This window comes from Dendrobium catenatum, unplaced genomic scaffold (genome assembly GCF_001605985.2).
Source record: "Dendrobium catenatum unplaced genomic scaffold, ASM160598v2 fragScaff_scaffold_853, whole genome shotgun sequence".
In the NCBI taxonomy this organism is placed as follows: domain Eukaryota; kingdom Viridiplantae; phylum Streptophyta; class Magnoliopsida; order Asparagales; family Orchidaceae; genus Dendrobium; species Dendrobium catenatum.
Genome location: NW_021319315.1, coordinates 5,927,420 through 5,950,410, shown reverse-complemented (window position 1 = coordinate 5,950,410; position 22,991 = coordinate 5,927,420).

Below are 22,991 nucleotides of genomic sequence, written 5' to 3'. Positions count from 1 at the left end.
CCTCTCTGATGGACTTCCTGCCTCTTAAAACATAATCCTTTAATGGCATGCCTAGTGTTAACTCTATTCCATTTGGAATGGAATCTGGGGAGGTTCATGGTTCTATCATGCCTTCTTTGAATGCCAATTCACTACCTCTTAATGAGAATCCAATTATTGATGTTTTGATTTTTATTATCTCAAATAATTTTTTGAAGGCTCAATCATCGTTGAATATGAAGGATACTTGTGAGGATCAGAATGATTAGTTATTTAGGGCTGATTTGGCACCCTGTGGGGTTATTGGGAATGATTTGGGTGATTCTAGCAATAAGTTCCATGTGAAGTATAATTTGAATGTGGATAGCATTATTGAAAAAGCATTTTCTCATAGAGGTGGGACACTATTGACCTCATTTTTGTATGTGGTCATAAGGACCTATCCAGCTTCTACATGTTAATATGATGTTGATAGTCATCAAGATATGAATCATCTAGAGATCAATTCATACATCAATCTAAACTTTAATTCAAGTCTCTATCTAAACTTCAATCAGGACCTTAATCTAGACTTCAACCAAATCTTCAAACCAGACCTCAACCTAGACTTTATTCAAGTCAAACTTCAATTAATCCAAAATTCAATTCAATCCTTAACTTATACTCTAATTAAACTTCAAGCAATCTTCAAACAAACCTTAATCAAACCTCATTCATATTCAATCAACTTCAATCCCTCTAATTGATATCAATCTTCAATCCCTTGCAACTATAGATTTGCACTTTAGCTAGGTGATTTAGTGCATTGCCCAATTCATTGCACTGATACCTATTTATCACTACCTGATATCCCCTACCCAATCACCAATAATCATCCAATTGATTATTATTGTTATGGATATTTCAAACTAATTTAATTAAATAGAAAATTCAAAACAAATCCAGATTTCCAGACTAAATTTCAAAGTTAAAGGCTTATGTCATGAAAAACTTTTTGAATGATTTTTCAATATGTTAAAAACCCAATCAAATGACATATATTACATATTGATTAGGCATGTCCCTAGGTCAACCCTCTAAATTTGAGCTTAATCTGGAACCTCTAGCTCTAGAAACTAAATTGATTTCCAAATACTATAAAATCTTTAAATGTTTACAACCATTATACCCTCCACCCTTTATATTTTGACCTTGGTACCCTCCTCGAGACCTTGATCATATCCATAGCCTTTGTTATGACATGTTGACACAATATTTTGGTGGATCCAATATGACCCTTAGTTGACCAGGCGTCAAATGACAAAAATGCCCCTTAAGGAAAAAATGAAGTTTTCTTTAAACTTTAACATGACACAATCAAATCAAATCTTGAAACCTCATATAATGCATCCAAAACACCATTAGTAGGGCATTGGACTCAACTCCAGACCTTGGTTAAATCTAGTTGACCAACTCAACCTACTTTGACCAAAATGCCCCTTAAGAGTTTAAATGGTTATTTCAGTCAAAATGGCTTCACCTTTGTATGGGACCAACTCCAATCAAATCAAAATATCATTTCAAACCTATTGAGCCCTTACCTAGGCCTTGGTCTAACCTGGCTAAACAAGTTAACCTAGGTTGACAAAATAGCCCCTTAGGGGTTCAAATGGTCATATTGACCCAAATGACCATTCTAACCCATGACACCACATCTATTGGTCTCCATTTATCAAATTCAACTTCTTTAGACAAAAAATTTAACTTGGTTGAGTAAGTCAACCATAGTTGACTAGATCAACCTTTAAGTTCTACACACATTGAATTGTACTTTAACCACGTTCCTTAGTTATTTGAGGCTGTTTTGTCACCCTGACCTAGTTAATGGTTGACTTGGTTAATTGAGCCTAAGACTAGTCAAATTTGACTTATTTTGGTCAAATCATTTCATTTAACCAAATCAATATCTCTTAACCCTCATTCCTGATCTAGTGCATGGCTCAAATACCATTGAAGCCCATCATAAGTTAACCTTAACATGTTTGACTTGGTTAAACCCTAACCTATACTCAAACCTTACATTTCATTTATGTTTTCATTCAAACTTCAATTCTAATGTTTTAACAATCCTCAATTCTATTTCTTTTAATGTTTTGTACATTCCTTAACTCATCATAAGTTAAGTTAAAGTTAAGTTGACTTGGACAACTCACTAAGGCCTGGTCAAATCATTTAGGTTCCCATAATTTCATTCAAACTCCAACCCCATGGCCCTACACTCCTTCCAATTCATCCTGCCAGCTCTTTAGATCTTCATAGTAGCCAAATTAGCTAGTTTGACCAGTCCAATCAATAAGTGGCCAAGAAACCATTAAATGGTAAAACCACACCATTTAAACTCCCTACACTTAAATCCTACTTAATCTTAATTTCCTAAAAAACTTCTGGAACATGCTCAAGATATTTTCTAACCTTTGATTAAAGATCAAATGGCCTTGATCATTCCCACATGCGCACAAGCGGATAATAAGAGATTTCCACATCAATGTCCTTCTCTTATCCTTTCTTCTGTAATTCTAACTACCCTATCTAGCTGTCAAGCATTTGAAAAAGATACCAAAACAATCCCAACCATTCAAACTCATAAGGGCTATTGCATTATGTGAAAAGGAATGCTAATGAGCTCATTCATAACCCTAGTATTATCACACTACACTAAACATCTTAGAGCCTTATTATTCTTCATTTAAGCTCCCAATAATCCCTTCTCCACTTCCTAAGTCAAGATAAGCCAGTCAAACCTCACGGATGATGGGATTCTAGCCATGTTGACCACTATTCCATCCAAGTTTGAGAATATGTGATTCATGGCTTTTCAGACTGCAACCTCGACTAGGAAATAATATATAGATAATCTATAAGCTCCAGACTCCATGATCTCAAAAAAAAAAAAAAAAAAAAAAAATATAGTTTAGGAAAAATCCTAAACCTTAGTTTAGGACACTTAGCTTTAAATAGCTTTCTATTAAGTGCATTTTAAACTATACAAACTTATCCCCATTATTCATTCAACCATATTTAAAATTTGAAGATTTTTAGTTCATTCTTTTGTGTGAACGAGTGTTTCTTCATTATTAGGATTTGTTTAAACACATTGATTGCGAAGAACAAAATCTGAGCTGTTGATTTCATGATCAATATCTCAAATTTCATTATTTCATCATTCGCATAAACCACGCACATGACTTGATCGACCAAATCTCCATCTCGACTGAATCACAACTGTTCAATCCAAATAATAGAGGATGGAATGGCTGTTATGGAATATTGATTCTTTTAAGTAGAAACAGAATTGGTCTCGCCGCCTTTTCGTATTAAATGCTAATGTTTACGAGCATCATAATCATCAACATTTAATGCTACCAACAACAATCATTGTCAGTCGTTCTGACCTACCAAACTAGAATGCACAACATGTCCATCCTACTAGTGTCGATGCTACCCTTTCGAATTTCAATTAATTTAATTTTTTAAAATGCATTTAAATGTGAGAAACTTTAAAAAATTATCATAAATTCATTTTTAATCCAAAAATTGAGTTTAATATATATTTTTTCTATATTTTTTTATAAATTTAATTTAAAATTAAAATTATGTTAATTTATTTTATATAATTTTAAATATTAAATAGTTGGTATTTATTTAATATTTAATTAAATATAAATTCAAATATTTTAAAAATTTTAAGGAAAAATAGTTTAAAACATCTCTAATATGCTTTGATTTTTTCATAATTATTTTAATACAATTTTAATATTATTTTGAATTTTCAAAATTCTAAACATATCTTTTAATATTTAAATTTTGGAAAAAATAATTTTAATTACACTCTTAAATTCTCTCGCATGCATTTAATCTTGATTTGAAATCTTAAACAGAGGTTAAGCATGCTTAGATTTATTTAATTGGTAATTAGGATATTGATCATCCAGTCCTTAAGCTTTCTAATCATTTAAGACATACCTTTATTAATGTTACTAGTGTGCATCATCTTAGTAGAACTTTGTCAGACCATTCTCCTTTCTCATCACTATTAAGAATAATCAAAATAATGCTGGCTCTACTTTTAGATTTCAAAATATGTGGTTACTTAACAGTTCCTTTTTTGATGTTGTGGATCAAAACTGGAATGCCCCTCTTCATCCTGATAACTCTATTGTTGGTATGAATAGATTATGGCTTAAGCTTAAAAGGTTGAAGAAAGCTTTAAATTGATAGAACCATAATGTATTTAAGAATATTTTCACTAATATTTTACATGCCGAACATTGTGTGCAGTTTAATGAGATTGCTTGGCAGAATGATCCTTCTGATGCCCATTTATTTGTGCTTAAGCAGTCTAAAATTGATCTTTGTAATCTTCAAGCTCAAGAAGAGATCTATTGGAAACAAAAAGCTTATGCTAGGCATTTGGTTGAGGGTGACAATAATACCAAGTACTTTCATGCTTTAACTAAGAGAAAAAGGATTAAGAATAGCATCAAGAACATTCAAAGGGAGGATGGCTCTTATGCTAATGATTAGGGTGAGATTGCTACTTTATCTATTCATTATTTTCATAATCAATTTAAAAAAGATTTTAATCCTATGGTGCCGCTTGATACCTCCTTTTTTTCTAAATTTATCTCCCCTCAGGATAATTTTCTTTTTTGTGGTCCTCCTTTATTAGAGGAGGTAAAAAACATGTTAGACGACATGAATTCTGACTCTATGGCTGGCCCCGATGGCTATATGACTCTCTTTTTTTGAAAGTGTTAGCATATTATTAAATATGATATTTATTCGGTTATTATGGATTTTTTTGGTGGCAATCCTTTCCCTATATTTTTTACTTCTATCTCTTTAGTGCTTACTCCTAAAAACAATAGTGTTCAAACTTGGAATGATTTACGTCCGATCAGTCTTTGCACTTTTTTCAAAAAATTGGTTTCTAAAATTATTTCTTATCATCTTTCTGTTATTTTACCTAAAATTATTTCTCCTTTCCAAATGGGTTTTGTGAAAGGTAGGGCTATCACTGAGAATATTCTTCTAGCTCATGAATTAACTTAAGATTTGGATGTTAGAACTAGAGGGGATAATATTATTTTGAAACTTGATATTGCAAAAGCTTATGATAATATAAACTGGAATTTTATTTATTTTATGCTTGATCTTTTTGGCTTAAACTCTTATTTTATCAACCTTATTAAGAATTGTATTGATAATGTTCATTTCTCCATCATTCTGAATGGTACTAAACATGGGTTCTTTAAGTCATCTAATGGCATAAGGCAGGGTGACCCTATTTCTCCTTCCCTCTTTATTATTGCAGTTGAATTTCTTTCTAGAGGTATTTCTAATTTATTTGAGCTTAATTCTCGGCTATTTTATAGAACTTTGAAAGGTTTTCATATTTCCCACTTATGTTTTGCGGATGTCTTCATTATTTTCACTAATGCTACTATTAATAGATTTAAAAAATTGTTGGAATTTTTTAACAATTTTGAATTAGTTAGTGGGCCTTCTTTTAGTAAACATAAATGTTGCTTTATTGCTTCTAAGAGTATTTCAAATGATAGGATTCTAGCTATTAAAGATGCCTCTGGTTATACTCATTCTAAATTACCTTTAAAGTATTTGTGTGTTCCTCTTTTTAGAGGTAGGAGACAAACTTTTTTATTTGATGATCTCATTTCGACAGTTCAAAGTAAACTCTTATCCTAGAATTCTAATTTTCTAAGTTTGGGTGGCAGAATTACTCTTATCAAAAGTGTTCTTTGTGCTTTACCTGTCTACACGTTTCATTCTATTTCTCCCACGAAAGAGGTGTGCTGTAGAATTCAAAAAATTTTTAATAAGTTCTTTTGGAAAGGTAATTCTTCTACTTCTAAAATTACCTGGGTTTTGTGGGAGAATTGTTGTGGTGTGGTGAATGAAGGTGGCCTTGGTTGCAAGAATTTACATGACCTTGCAAAGGCTTTTTCTTTTAAACTTTGGTTTACTTTCCATTCTAATGAGAACCTTTAGGCTACTTTTATGCATTCTAAGTATTGTGTTGATCGTCATACTTCTAACATTGTTCCTAAGAAGGGGGACTCCAAAGTGTGGAAAAGGCTTTGCAAAGTTAGATGGGAGGTGGAGCCCCTAATTTCTTGGGGATTTGGGAACGGTAACATCTTCTTTTGGCAAGACAAATGGCTTGGCAATTATTCCATTGATTTTGTTTTAAATTCTTCTTATAATGCTGGTATTAAATTTAACCGCTTCTTTAATAATATTGGTTGGGATTATGATAAGCTTTCTAGTATTCTCCCTGAATGTCTTATTAATCGTATTTTAAATCTCTCGATTAATGCCTCGTCTAAAGACATTATTTTTTGTAATTTATCTAATGATGGGGCTTTCTATATTAAGAAGGCTTGGAATTATTTTAGAAAGAAAGGTAACAGTGATAAGGTCTTTAATATGATTTTGCAGAAAAGCATCCCTTCCATGATTTCTATTTTTATGTTGAGGCTTTTACATAAGTATCTTTCGACAGAAGATAGACTCGTTTCTAAGGGCTTCAACTTAGCTTCTAAATGCCAATGTTGTTATCATAGTGAGAATTTGCATCATGTTTTTGTTTCTAGTCTTGTTTCCATTAGAACTTGGGTTTACTTTGATTATTTATTGAATCTGAATTGCTTTAATGTTCATGAATCTCTTCATAATTTACTAAAGTTTTGGTTTATTGATACTAAAGGCCATATTCGTAATATTATTCCCTCCCTTATTCTTTGGTTTCTTTGGATGGAGAGGAATAATTTGATTTTTAAGGGGTTAAGATGAACCATCTTAATGTTATTCAAAGGGTGAAGGATAAGATTTTGGATTTGGTGGCTGTTAGTTTGATTAACATTAAGAGCTTTAAAGATTACTATCATGCTCGTAATTTATTTGGGATTACTTGGGATCGGCCTCCCTCCACTGTTAATGTTGACTACTGGTGTAAACCTCCTTCTAATTTTTTTTAAATTAAATGTTGTTGTTGTTAATTTAGATGATATGGTTGGTTGTGCTGGTCTTATAAGGGACTCTTCTGGTAATCTTTTGGTTGTCTTTGCGGGGCTGACTCATATTGCTCTTCCTCAAACAAATACTCTTAAGGCTATTCTGTTAGGTTTACAGTTGTTCAATTATCTGATTTTATCTAATTTCTATATTGAGGTTAATTATGGCATTAATATATCCATGTTGGGTGAGATGGTGGATGTTGGTTGCTCACAAAAAGATTTTTATATTGTTAGGGACATTAGAAGGCTCTTGTTTCATTCACATTTTCATCTTTCTCAGGTTGGCATATTGGGGAACACTTCTTCCTCTTGGTTGGCTACCTGGCGTGTAAATTAAATTGTTTTACTGATTTCATTCCAACTACTATCCCTATTTATCTTAAAGGTTTACTTTATCTTGACAAGCATGGTACCCCTTATGTCAATGTCTAAATTTTCTTTCACTATGTTGTTTCTTTATTTTATATTGTGTGATCATTGGGTTTCTTATTGTTTGATTCTTCTCAGGTTCTGTTCGGGTTGGTTTTTAATCATGGATTATTCTATAGTTTTCATTTTTTGGGTGAATCTCCAGATTCTACTTCTAGCCAACACTCTTTTTTTAAGTGGTTTTATCTGTTTGGTTTTTATTGACAACTTTTTGTGGAATTTACCTTGTTCTGCTTCAGTCCTTGGGTTTAGGACTGGATCCGTGATGATGTGGCATTGTTGGCTGAATCTCAATCGTATAGTTGCTCTCCTGTAAGAGATGGTTGACTGTTGGTTGGGTTGGCTCACTTTATTATGGCGGTTTGCTGGTGGTATTCTTTCCTATAATATTCTGTTTGGTGGCTGGAGACGTGGCTGGAAGGGTGTTGGTAAATCTATTTATCTTCTGGAACGGTGTAAGGGCTGGTGGTTTCTTATTGCCTAGCCCTGCTATGTTATCTCTTCGATCCTTGCTATGTCCTGTACTTCTAATTTTTGGTTAAGCTGGAGATTTTTAGTTTGATGTTTTGGGTTGTATCCCATGTGTAGGATTGAACGGCTTATGGATTAGGTTTATGAAGCTGGTATTTTCGAGAATATCCTGAGCTCACAAAGTCTGATACTTAGGACTTGCAGTACTTGGATGTTTTTCATTTTCTTAAGTCTTTCCTTTGTTTTTTACCCATTTGATTATCTTGGTGGTGCTAATAGTAATTGTGGGTGTAGCTTGTCTTTTTGTTCTTTTTCATTTTTGCAGGTCAGACCGACTATTAAGGCTCCTCAAGATTTTATTAGATGGTGTAATCTATCTACTCACTTCTGGAATATCAATGATTGCAAGGTTCTCAAGTCCTTATATCTGAAGAACAATCTTAAACCTTTTTTTCTTTTTTGGTAGGAAGATTGTACTGAATTAGATTAATCTGCTTTTCCTCTTTTTGGGTGCTATCTCCTTGCAGCCCTTATTTTTGCTTTTTCTTTTTTGTAGTTGTAGAATTTGGGAACTCTGGTTGTTAGGTCTTCTTTTGGATTTTTTGTTTCTCTTTTGAGCAGTAGCGGGCTTGAGTTCCTTTCTAAGTATTTTCATATCCTTTCTTTTTGGTTTAACTCGTAGGCCTTCTATGGGGTTTTTTTTTTAAATGCACCTAGTCTAGAGCTATTGATTGGTGAGGTGTGTACACTTTGCAGATGTTAACGGGTTAGATAACAACAATTTTTATCATATAAAATTTAGTGCCACCGAAGCATAATAATTAAGAACCCATCTTAAAAATTTAGGAATATTCCCAACAAAATAAATTTTTAACCGATAAGGATGAAGCTTGAAACTCTTAAACTTAGTGACATCCTCTGCCCTAGGAAAAATTTCCACTAATTTAAAAAATCATTAAGTCAAAAATTTTAATTAATCTAAAAATAATTCATTAATTAAGCTTAAAATTTTGAAATATCATAAAAAATCCAAATAAAATCTAAAAAATTCAAACAATATATGAAAATGACCAAAATATAACCATTAATAAAAGAAAATTAAAAGACTCTTGATTAGAATTCAATTTTGATCTTAATTTATTTTTTAATAAAAAAATATTTAACTAGTTTAATTAATTAAAATTTATTAAAATTTTAAAAAAATATATCAAATACTTGAGAACACTTCCTTTGGTCATTCATGATATTTGGGAGTGATTTCAAGATTTTTGGAATTAGTTTAGATTAAAAACAATAAAAGTCATTTAATTAAATAAATTAAATATTAAAACTTTAAAAATTTAGAATTAATTCCAGAAATACTAAATTAAGCAAATCAGACCTATTCAACTCCATTTAATTTTTAATATTTATTAATAAAATCAAAACTCCAAAATTAAGTCAAATTTAAAAGTTATTGTTTTAATTAACTATAGTTCAAATTTAAGTCTAAACTTTAAAAATTCATGATTAAATCTAAAAAAATCTAATTCCAACAAACTTAGCATCTAATTACACATTACAAGTCCTAACATTCAAAAAACATAAGAAAACTTTAGAATTTACTTTAATTTTAAAAGTCAAATTTTGGCCCCTTAATTTAATGAATTAAAATAATTCAAAAATCTAAAATTCAATAATTTACTTTAAATTCGAGAAAACATTAAACCCAACCTTTAAAGCTAGCAATCAATCATTTTTATTAAAAATTATTAACTCTCAAACATTAATCAATTAAGTCAATTAATACTGGTTACTGCTAGGTGACCTGAGCCTATGAGGTTATTAACTTAGACACAAGGAAGGTGAAATTAACTTCATGACCCTAATGTAAACAAATACTTAAAATACATCTTCAAATTAACTTCAATTTATTAATACTTAATTTTAAATCTAAAATACCCTTAAGCCTTAAACCAATAAAAAAACTAGACATTATTAGCCAATTACCCAACATAGGATATATCCAAGTTGCACAACCTTCTCCATACACTTTAGATAGTTTGCTAGGTTAACTGACTCTAATTTTAGGCTAGGTACTTATTTACTTTTCTGCTACTTTTGTGCCAGGTTTTTCATATTTTAATTGCATATTGGTTGCTAGTATTAATTGATGCTATTATTTACTTTAATATTAATGCAATCTATGAATTAACTTGATGAGCATTGAATTAACCTTATGTTAGGAACAATTTGGTTGCTCCTCACATAATTTTTTGTAGGTGGACATGCTCATGTAGGACTTTAAAATAAAGGGAGTATAATTAAGTCTTAAATTAATAAAAAAATTTATAGATGGAAAGTAAAATGTTAAAACCCATTTAAATAAAAGAGCATGCCAAGCACGGCTGTCGATGAGATTTTAATATTTTAATATATACATACATACATATATATAACTACTTGGGATATTTATTTGAATGATGATTACTTAGGATAACCTTGTAGGTTTTATTCGAGTTTGGATTTTTTTTTTATATCATGTATATCTAATTTTATGCATTTAAATTCAAGTTGTAATGTAAAAGTGACATTTGAGATGTGATATGCATCCAAATTAGAGTCCAAAGAAGTGGGAACATCCCTTAGGAGAGAGTTCCCTTCTATTTGGAGAGTTAAGTTAGGATGCCTTTTAAAAATCGAAAGAGAAATGAAAACACCCCTTTGGGAAGGAGTTTCTTTTCATTTGGATTTCTGAACCCGACAAATCCATGGAGCATGTAGAAGATAAAGAATTAAAGAATGAGAGAATATCCCACTCTCAAAAGTCATTTGTGTCAGTTTTAGGAGTAGAATCAGGGTTGTTGTCAGTGGTACCCTGCCACTATTAAATTTTGCAAACCCTGTGCTGTAATATTAAGTGGAACTTGACATATGGTCTTTAAATTCATTTGATTAATTTTATTAATTTTTTTTACATTAATTGTACAACAAAAATGATATACTTTTATATTCTTTTTATTACATGCCAGCTTTATTTTAGTCTGAAATGATCAAAGGTTCATAAGGGCATGTTAAAAATAAATTCTTGTAATTAAATAAATTAAAATTTTAACCTCACATAGAAAATCTAATGCTTTAAGAAGTAAGCTTAAGATCATCAAGAGTTTTTCATATATATCTATCAATACTTTCTCTTCCTTATCAGGATAGCTAAAGGGGAAGGGATAGTGGCTAGTAGTAAAAATAAAGTGACTGATCAGATTATAGAAGAATACCTTAACTTTATAGAAGACTTTAAGTTACAAGAAATTTTATCTAATTTAAGTAATGAAGAATTTGAAAACATGATGGATTGTAATGGATACTTTCCCATCAACCCTGAGTCTATAGAGAAAAGATCGATTGATGAGGTGGTTCCAGAAATTTGGGATATCTTTAAGAAGAAATTGTTGAAACTTGTTGTTTGTAGAATAGGTTGTTAGACCTAAACTAATGTCCCAAGGCTAACTAAGACGGGGGTGAATTGGTAAATTTAAAAATTTTAACCTTCTTGGATTTTAAAAATGTGAAACTGATTAATAAATTGAGCAAGTTAATTTAATTTTTTTTTAAAATTTTTTTTTCAATCACAGAAAATTAAACTTACATAAATTAAAAGTAACAAAAATAAAAAGACATAAATATTTATAGTGGTTTAGTCAAACACGACCAACATCCACTCCCTAAAGTCTCCCGCTCCAGGTATTGCACTATTACCGAATTGATTCTCATGTTGCTCCCATAGTAAGGAGGTGAAGCCTTTACAAAACTCTCTTCCACCAATCCCCAGTGCGACAGAGAACTGTCATCCTTTTACACCCTCTAAGTGTAGGTCGAGAACCTTCATCCTTTCACACCCTTCAAGTTTTGGAAGAGAACCTTCAGTTGTTCACACTCTCCACGTATAGGCAGAGAACCGTCAGCTGTTCACACTATCCAAGTGTTGGCAGAGAATTGGATCTTCTTGAAAGATCTTCACATGAGAAATCTAGAAGGTAAGAGGAAGAGTGAAGAAACACAAATTAAACAAAGATCCTTACCTTTGAGTAGCCTTGTGAACCCTTCACGCTCAACTAGGAAGAAATCTCTCTCAAACACTCTCTCCTTCAATTTCCCATTTACCCATCATGAATACAAAGTGATAAATAGATTAAGTGTCCGTTTTAGTGTACCTTTTATAGAAAAGACACGAAAAACCATCCAAAAAACTAAATTTTTCAATTCTGACCGTCCATGATCATACCGTACGATCGTATTTTATACGTACAAATAGTTCAAAAACTATTGCATACGAACCCATTATGAATCAATATGAAATGTATTCGTACCTGATCATCATTCGGTACAAACTGTACTTGTTTGGTATGAGTAGAAAAATTCAAATTTAATATGTACGAACCATCAGGACGAAATTATTGAAAGTAGATCAGAGCCATTTGTCCCGGTACGATAAAAAAATATCATCTGTATGAACTTCATTTGAGGATGCACCAGAGCCCATTGTCCCAGTACGAACTAAAAAATTCATCCATACAAACTTCATTAGAGGACAAACCAGAAGGCATCATGCTGGTACGAATGAAAAATATTATCCGTACGAACAACGTTCGAGAATATACCAGAGCCAATAATCCTAGTATGAATGAAAAATATCATTCATACGAACTTCATTCGAGAACTAACCAGAGTCGAACATCCCGGTACAAATGAAAAATATCATCCATATGATCTTTACTTAAAAAAAAAATTGGGCCATTTCTGTTCGCTTCATTACTCGTTAGGGAAAAATAACAGACTCGATCATCCTGTATGAACTAGTTCGTACTGTACGATCAGTTTAAAAATATGAATTTTAAAAACTCTCCCTCAGTGTGTGTGCTCAGTTACTTAATTACAATCACACACTCTCTGACTCATTAAAATGAAAAATATAGACTTTAATTTACAACACATTCTAAACTAATCTTGATTTGAAGTCTTCAACAATCCAGAGTATGATTTTCCTAAAATGTTTGAAAGTTCGTTAGGGATGTTAGGCCCTCTTGAACTTAGTCCCAAGCTAATTAAAGAGAGAGGTGAATTGGGAAAATTTAAAACCAAAACACATTCCAAATCACCACAATAATAAATGCGGAAATTAAAACGCGGAAGTAATAAAAAGAAAGAACACACCGGATTTATAGTGGTTCGGTCAAACCTTGACCTACGTCCACTCCTTGGAGGCACCAAACCAAGTATTGCACTAAACTAGTGTCTCTCCTTTAGCCCCCACGGCTAGGCGGAGAAGCCCTTACAAAATCACTTCCACCTTCCCCGGTGCGGCGGAGTCACCGGGTCCTTTGACACCAAAGAGACTTCTTCTTTGGTGAACTTACCTCGAGACAAGCCTTGAATCCGATGGTACTAAGGTGCGAGTTCGCCAGAGCAACCGTGTGGAACCCCCTCCACACTCCCTTGAGTCCCCCCTCACAGGATCTTCTCGTCCAGGCCGATCTTGCGATCGTCCTAGCCGATGTTACCAAGAACAGAAATCATATAGGGAGCAAGAGAATTTTTATCAAGTTATAGTCACACCAAACACAACAGACTCAATAAAGGAAAAAGATTACAAACTGACACAGACCTAGTCTACCCAATCTTGAGCTGGTTCCAAATTACAGTCTGATCGTGTGGACCTGAAACGTTAGCACATTAGGCAATCATAGAGAAATAAGGAATGTTTGCTATCATCAAAATCATAAACCATAGATCCGTAACAATGTTAGTACACACAAGAGAAAAATAATACTTCCAAAAATATGTTAGGAGAAATAATAATCAAAGCAATAATATTTGGAATCATCAAAAACATATAAGTTGCAAGAATATCAAACATGCAAAACCAAATAGCAACTATCTCAATAATCGCCCACTTTTTGATGATGACAAAACCATTATTATTTGAATAACCCTTAATTATAAATTTTTCCTTAACTCCTCTTAAATGAATAAGCATGTGAATATAAGAGAATTTCTATTATGTACAAATCAATTTTTTAATTTTTAAGTTTTTAACACACAAAAACGACACTAAAACAATAAAAATGGCACTAAAATGAGAAACAAAATTAACACCATAAAACAACACTAAAATGAGAAAACAAATCATAAAATACGAACAAAACACTCAAAAAAAGAACAAAACACTCACGAACAAAACACTCAAAATAAGAACAAAATATTAAAAACAAGAACAAAACATTCAAAAGTCAAACAATATTTCTGCCCCTTTTTGACAACAGCAAAAACAGAAGAAGAAACGCAAAAGAAATAGAAGAAGCCATATGAGAAACCTTTGATAATTGATCCTGAAAGAGATTGAGTTATAATTGCAATAACAAGATTAATATTCATTAAAAAAATAAAGATTCATAACATTTAAATTAATATATAACAAAGACAAGATAATTGTATCAAGGTAATGAAGCAATCTAGACAATTTGATAAGAAAAATTATTGTAAAGGTGAAGAGAAAAAGATTAATTGAAGTCAAATTTCAATACACGATATAATTGAACATTAGATTGATTTGAAATAAAAGATTAAAAGATAAAGAAAAGAACATATACTTATTTGACGACATTGGACATCTTTTCAATAGTCATGACACACTTTATGCATCTTTTTGTATTCGGCTAATTTTATGCCTCTTTTTAATTTGCGAACCATTGCACATTCTTTCAATTTATTTATATTTGTACTTTTATCCAATTTTTAATTAATTTTTCAAAAATCAATAATTTAAAAGCTTAAATTTCTCTAAGTACAAGGATACGTATATTGAAAAGAGAAATAAAAAATAATAAGACATCAAAATTGTAATAATATTATTAAAATTTTATATGTCTAAAAATATCATGAGATTGATAGCATTAACTTGATCAAGTTATAAGCTAACTTTTTTTTTTTTTTTTGAAAAACTATATTTTTTAATAAATTTTAATTTTTGTATTGCTTTTCAAATTATACCACTTTTTAGATTAATTAAGGATAATCATATAGACAAATAAACATTTCAAATAAAGAACAAAATAAAAAAAATATTTTTTATTAATATCAAAATAAGATGATACATTGAGGCTCAGATGATATCAATACACATAAGATCATAAAACATAAAACAAAACACAATACAACCATAGAAACTAAAAATCATCACATCACATCAACTCGCAAAGATAAACACTGAGAAGTACATCTATCACTCTGAAGGGCCCTGATCTGGAGGAGGTGGCTAATTGAAAAGATTAAAATAGCTACTCATCATAACCATGTTGGTGTTGAATGATTCAAAATGATCTTATATCCAGCCCATGTCCTGCTGGTGTTGTGCCTCCTACTTTCGTATGTGAGTCTCAATTTGGTCAAAGCTTTAATCAAAATGACTCTCATTACTTAAATTATCTCGTATCCAGCCCATGTCTTGCTGGTACGTTACAGTGGAAAGAAGAGGAGTAATGTTGATGCGATCACTAGCTTTAGGGATTAAGGAAGTTCTAGGAATATGCTGGATGATTCTAGCATCTTGGTTTAAAGTGGATACCTTATGCAAATGACACACTTCTCTAATCCCTCTAATCACTTAGTTTATTTCAGTCCAGTCATAATTAGAAGCATTGGTCAAAGTGTGGGCTCTTATTCCTTCTGTTCGTAAATTTAAAAATTCCCTCAAATCTTTCTTAGTAATTTCAACCCGCTTCTTAAAAACAAAAGATATAATCCTAGATTGATAAGTGATAAAGGAAATATTGGCAATAAAATAGAGAAAAGTTTTCTTGTTGTAGAAGTGAATCAGAGTGAAGATAAAAACAAATTGGGTAGAGGCAAAAAGTGGCATTACTTGAAAGATAACATTCTCTTGTAGAAGAACTCTAGAAGGTGTAATTTTTGCAGAAACAAACCTAAGAAGTGAGTGCTCATTGATTTTGGACAAAAAGTTGACTTCATCATACCTAGAGGATGGACCCTTAGCCAATCTACCCCTTTTGTTAGAGCTTTCCATTGAAGAATTTGGAAATATGAGAAGGATTTGAAAGACAATTGAGGTTGAAAGTTTGTTAGGGATGTTAAGCCCTATAGAACTAGCCCGAGGCTAACCAAGAAGGGGGTGAATTGGAAATTTAAAAAATTCTTTAAAACCAAAAGAATGATTATCACAAACCAAATTACCACAAAAACAAGCTCGAAAGAAAATAAATGCGGAAGCAGTAAAAATAAGAACACAAGGGTTTATAGTGGTTTGGTCAACTCGACCTACGTCCACTCCCCAGAGGCGCCCTCCGAATATTGCACTACAATCGCGACTCTCCTTTAGCCCCCATAGCTAGGCGGAGAAGCCCTCACAAAAACACATACTTTTTGCCACACCCGGCAAGTCAGAGAACCCAACTCCTTTTGGTTCCTCCTGAAGCAGGAAGAGAACCATGATCACTTGCTGAAACTTACCTCTCCAAACCCTTCCAAGGACAAGAGACTCTAGGGAACAAGAAGTGGAACAATGCTTGGAGAAACTCTTGTGAATCCCCTCACAAGCTCCTCCTCACAAGATCCCTCTCTATCTCTCCCTCTCTCTCTCTCCTTTAGGTTTTCTTAGGTCGAGAAAACATCCAAGGATGTTCAAAAATATTGAAGAAGAGTTTTCAAATAGAAGAGCTTCAAAGGGGCTCATTAATATCAAGTTGTCAACTTTATCGTCCAAGATGATATGGAAATCATCCTGGCCGATCAGTACAAATCTCATAAGATTGGCCAGAGCATCACCCTGAATGTAAACTAGATGATTGAAAGTTTGCTTGATCATCCCTGACAATCTCACGATCATCCTGGCCGATCAGTTCAAATCAGAGGAAAATCGTCAAGAGCATCGCACTGAATTTGAGCTAGCCGATATTTATCGTCCAGAAGCAACTAAGAGTTTTTGAATAGATCGTCTTGGCCGATCCTGCGATTGTCCAGGATGATGTGATCGTATGATTCATCCTTAATTACTTCCTTGATTCCTGGATCAATTTAGGCATAATTGTGTGATATCATCCATGCCGATCTCATGATCGTCCTGGCCGATTTCCAAAAATACAGAATACCTAAATTGATCATGGTGGCAAATTCTTTCTTTATTGAGCATATCATCCTGGCCGATACTGGTATCATCCAGGCCAATCAGTTAATTACGGGTGCCTTAGCTAAGAGATCTCGATTAGATCTTCTATTTTGAACTCGATCATCCAGGATGATATAAATATCGTCCGGGCCGATGTGAGTAAAAACACAAGTTCTAAATCCCTCAAGTGTGTGTGTGTAGGGTTACTTAACATCAATCACTTCAAGAAATTACAATTGAATCAAAAAAGAAAAAAGAAAATTACAGACTGACTCAATCCTAATCTACCCAGTCTTGAGCTGATTTTGATTTTCATCCGATCTTTGAGTCCTGAAAAGTTAGTAGAAAAAAGGCAGTCATAGTGTAACAAGATTTGTTTGATATCATCAAAATCATAATCCAAAAAACATGTTTGTAACAGAGGTGAATGAGATTTGAGTTCTAAAGCCCTTCTATTTAAAGAAAAATGAACTTTCATACGTATAAAAAGAGATTTATACTGTATAATGCTTGGATTCGTACATACAAAATTAATTTTTATATGTATGAATGAATGCGTTCAAAATGAAATGACTTCTTGTCATCACGCAAGTTACGAAGAATCTTTTTTTCAGACTTTTTGACCATACGATCGTACAAATGAACAGTTGTTCATCTAGGATGATCGATTATTTAAGATCATTTTAATGACAGTTTGAATCACCCCCACACTGATATGTAACATGTTCATATGTATGAACTCCAGGTTCATACATACGATCAAAATTAATAACTACTTTTTCCCGTAGAACCGTCTACATGCATAAATATGAATGAATACACAACATCGTCTAGACAATCTAGGGATCATACAGATGAACTGTATTGGAAAAAAAAAATATACGCAATCTGTCATACCCAACAATCGATACACTATAGAATTTCGTATAGTAAGGAATGAATTTCATACAGTACGAATTGAACACTTAGAAAAATTTGCATGATCGATCAAAAAATATGAAATTCGATGTGAATACATTTTGAAATCATACAAAAAAAACAAAAAAAAATCACAAAAACAAAAATGTACATAAAAATCAAAAACAGAAAATACACAAACAAAAATATCAAGTTTGCAGAAAATTTTAATTAAGCATTCAATTCAATCACACCAAGCCTTGTGCTTAATGTACTGAAAGTATCAAAGGCTAGTAGTTTTGTAAAAATATCATCAAGTTGATTTTCAATTAAAATATGGTTTAGTTCAATTTTTCCTTTGGATATATGATCCCTTATGTCAATACGTTTGGTTCTAGAATGTTGAATATGATTCTTTGAAATGCAAATGGCATTAGCGTTATCATATTAAATTCGAATAGTGCCTATTGTTAATCCTAAATCAATCAACTATTATTTTAATTAAAGAACTTGTGCCACATAACTTCCTAAGAAGATATAGTTATCTTCAACAGTAGATAGGGCTATGGAATTTTATTTTCTACTGGATCAAGAAATTAAAAAATTTCTAATAAATTGACAAGTTCTAGAAGTACTCTTTCTATCAACCCTATAACCTGTAAAGTTTGAATCTAAATTACAATTATTTCAAATAAAGAGTTGAACTTAGGATACCAAATCCCTATGTTCTGAATTCCCAAGAGATATCTTAAAATCATTTTCATTACTATCAAGTGTGATTCTTTTAGATCTGGTTGAAATCTAGCACACAAATAAACACTAAACATAATATCAGGTCTGCTAGCAGTCAAGTAAAGCAAAGATCTAATAATCCTTCTAAAATTTTTTTGATCAACAGATTTTTCCTTTGGGTCCTTATCTGATTGAACTGAGGAATTCATAGGTGTACTAACAGGTTTAGCATTATCTTTTTCATATTTTTTGAGGATGTCCTTAATATATTTTGACTGACTAAGAAATATACCCTCTTCAATTTGTTTAATGCTAAATCCAAGAAAGTAGCATAAATCTCCCATTAACCTCATTTAAAATTCATTACTCATTAATTTAGAAAAATCATAACAAAGATTTTTATTTATAGATCCAAAGATGATATAATCAATATAGATTTGAAACATGAGTATATCCTCTCCTATTTTCTTCAAAAAAAGAGTTGTGTCCACACTTCTTTTTCAAAAGATCTTTTAAGCAGGAAGGTGCTCAATCTCTCATACCAAGTCCTAGGTGTCTATTTCAATCCATACAATGCCTTTTTCAATTTAAAAACATGAATTGGGTATTTTGAATTTTCAAAACCTAGAAGTTGTTCAACATAAATATCCTCTTGAATTATCCCATTTAAAAAGATACTTTTAACATCCATTTGACACAACTTAAATCCTCCAAAACAAGCAAATGCTTACAAAACCCTAATTGCTTCAAGTCTCACTATAGGGGCAAAAGTCTCCTCAAAATAAATCCCTTCAATTTAATTATACCCCCTAACTACCAATCTAGCCTTATTTCTAACAATAACTCTTGAGACATTCATTTTATTTTTAAATACCCACTTAATTTTAACTACACTTTGATCCTTTGGCTTTGTAATTAATTTTCAAACATCATTCCTTACAAATTGATTTAATTCTTCTTTCATTACTGAAATTCAAAACTCATCCAAAAGTGCTTGATTTATATTTATGGTTCTATTACATAAATAAAGGTAGAATGATTGACTTTTTTTCTCAATCCATGGTTAGTCCTAACACCCTCACTAGGTTCACCTAAAATCAATTCCTTAGGGTGGTTTTTAGAAAATCTCAAATCTCTAGGAAACAGGTTTTCTATCTCCTGCTTTTCATTCAAAGCAATTTTCTCAATCTTTTGGGAGTTAATTTCTATCTCATCCTCTTCTAAAATTTGCTCTTCCAAAACTCCAGATTCATCAAACACAACATTTTCGGTTTTCTCAATTACCAAAGTTCTTTTGTTAAATACTCTATAATATTTTCCAACACTGGAGTATCCAAGAAAAATTCTTTCATCTGATTTTAGATCAAATTTTCCTAAGATAGATTTTTCATTATTGTATATGAACACCTTACATATAAAAACATGCAAATGTGACAAATTAGGTGTTATAACCTTAAGTAGCTCATAGGGTGTTTTGTTCAAATTCGATCTGATGTTCACCATATTTAGAACATAGCATGCCATGCTAACCGCTTCAACCCAAAAATATTTAGAAAATGAATATTCTGCCAACCTGGCTCGAGCATCTTTTTTAAATATTGTATTCTTTCTTTTGACTACCCCATTATGCTAAGGGATTTTAGGTGTAAAAACATTGTGATAAATCCCTTTTTCTTTACAAAATTCTTCAAATTTTTCATTTTTTAAATTCACCGGTGTTATCACTTTGGATTGTTAAAATTTCACACCCAAGTTTCCTTTGAATCCAAGTAAAAAAATCTCTAAATTTCTCAAATAATTCACTCTTATGATATAGGAATTTAACCCATGGGATTCTTGAAATATCATATACTATCACAAATCCGTATACGTTCTCTCCTATATTCATAATTCCAATCGGTTCAAAATGATCCATATGCAAAATATCTAATGGTTTACTAGTTTTAAGATCCTTATTGGAATAAAAAAAGGACTTCACCTATTTTCCTAATTAACATGCATAGAAAAGGTGATCCTTAGTAAAGTCTAGTTTTGGTATACCTCTCACTAAGTTCTTTTGGATAATTCTCCTAAGATTTTTTATGCTAGAATGACAAAGTCTCATATGCCAAAGCCATCACTCATCAGAAATAGTTTTTAAATAGAAATCATTAGGAGTCTTGATATAATTTTAATCTAACATATACACAATGTTTACCCCTAAACCATGCAAAACATCATTACCATTTAGGCATAATATGTAGCTAGTAGGAAAAAAATTTAACGTGATATCCTTTATCACATAGATGACTAATACTCAAAAGATTATGATTTAAGCCTTCAACTAGTAGCACATTTTTAATAAAAAAAGTTTTACAAGTTTCCAATAATACCTGATCCAACCACCTTCCTAATGGTGTTATCTCCAAGTGTAACCCTACCTCCACTTCTGGCTTTTAGTGATGTAAACTACTTAGTATCTCCATTCATATGCTTTGAGCAACCACTATCTAGGTACCATATTCTCTCATGAGGCCTTGTATGAGAGCGTTCTTGTAGAATCATCAAATGTTAGACCTGGGAATCCGAACTAGTTTGGGTTCACCTTTGGCAAATTAAAAATAGATGCATGTATGATATGTCTAGGTTTATGCATCTCAGGTCTCCACATTAAATGAGTTTTTCTATCTAAAGTACAAGTGTGTAAGATATGTCCAATCAATCCAAAAGTGTAACACTAACTCCAGGAAATAGATTTCTCAATCTTTTATAACTATTCTGATTCTTCCTGGGTTGTATAAATTTTGGGTACAAAATAGGACTAATAAAATCTTCAAGTGTTCGGGGTTTCCTATTTTCCTCAAGTGCATTTACTTTCAACTACAGAAATGCATTTACATCTTCTAACACATTATTAGAAAAAAATCAAATAATGTTCTCTATTTGCTGATTCATCCTTAAAATTTTTAATGTCTTTTTACAATTGAGCATAGGATGTTTTCAAAATCTCATTCTTCTTATTTAAAGCATCGAACTTATCAAGTCAGCATATGTAGTTGTTATCTATTAATGCATGATCTTTCCTAAGAATTTTATGCCCTCTATCAAGTTCTTACAATTCAAAATTTAAACAAGCATGCATTTTCTTTAACTTCCTATATGCATCATGTATTCTTTTAGAAACTTCTAAAAGTTCAGCATAGCTTAAGTAACATACCTTATCTTGATATGATTGATCAAGACTATCGGCCATCAAGCACAAGTTGGTGACTTCCTCCTCCTTATTAGTTTCTGATGAGTCTGATGTTGAGTCCGCCCAAAAAACACTTTGAAATTTATTCTTGTCCTTCTTCACATTTGGTTTCTCCTCTACCTTCTCTTTGCTAGGAGTTGCTTTAAGTTTCAGGCAATCTGATTTAATATGTCCAGGTTTCCTGCACTCATAACAAATTACATCATTAGAAACTTTAGCATTCTTATTAAATTTACCTCTATTCAAATGCTGGCATCTCTTCTGCTTCCTCTTTAAAAAGTTCCTAAACTGTCTAGTCATCAAGGCGATGTTGTCCTCATCCTCAAGTTGTAATATATCACTCTCTAACTCCTCTACTTTCAGTGTTATATTGTTTTCCTTTTGTGGTTCACTTGCATTAATGTTTCTTGGACTCACTCCTTTCTTGTAAGTAATTAGTGATAAAAAAAGATTGTCAATAGAGTAAATATTTAAATCTTTAAACTTAGTAATTGCAGTTATTATAGCATAATATGCACTAGGCAAACAATAAAATATCTTATTAACCATTTCAGCGTTCGTTAATTCCCAACCTAGAGCATGCAAAGAAGTGACTATTTGTGTGAATCTTGTGTACATGTCAGAAATAGATTCATTGGGTTTCATGCAAAAGAATTCATAGTCATGTAGCAATATATTAAGTCTAGATTTGCTTAACTTTATTAGTCCTTTCATAAGTTATACAAAGTCTACCCATATGTCCTTTTCACTTTTTGCAAGTGGAAACTCGCATATGTCCTTTTCACATTTAGCATTGAGTTGTGTTAAGTCACATTGTTCTACAGTCCAATCAGCAAAGGGAATATCAACTCTAATACGATCAACAAATCTAGTTGGTTTTGTATAACCTTCTTGAACTAAGACCAATATACGATAATCAAGTGATTGTAAAAATATCTACATGTGTGTCTTCCAAAATTGAAAGGAATGTTATTAAATAAAGGAGTTCTAGTGATCAATTACCCTTCAGGTGTGT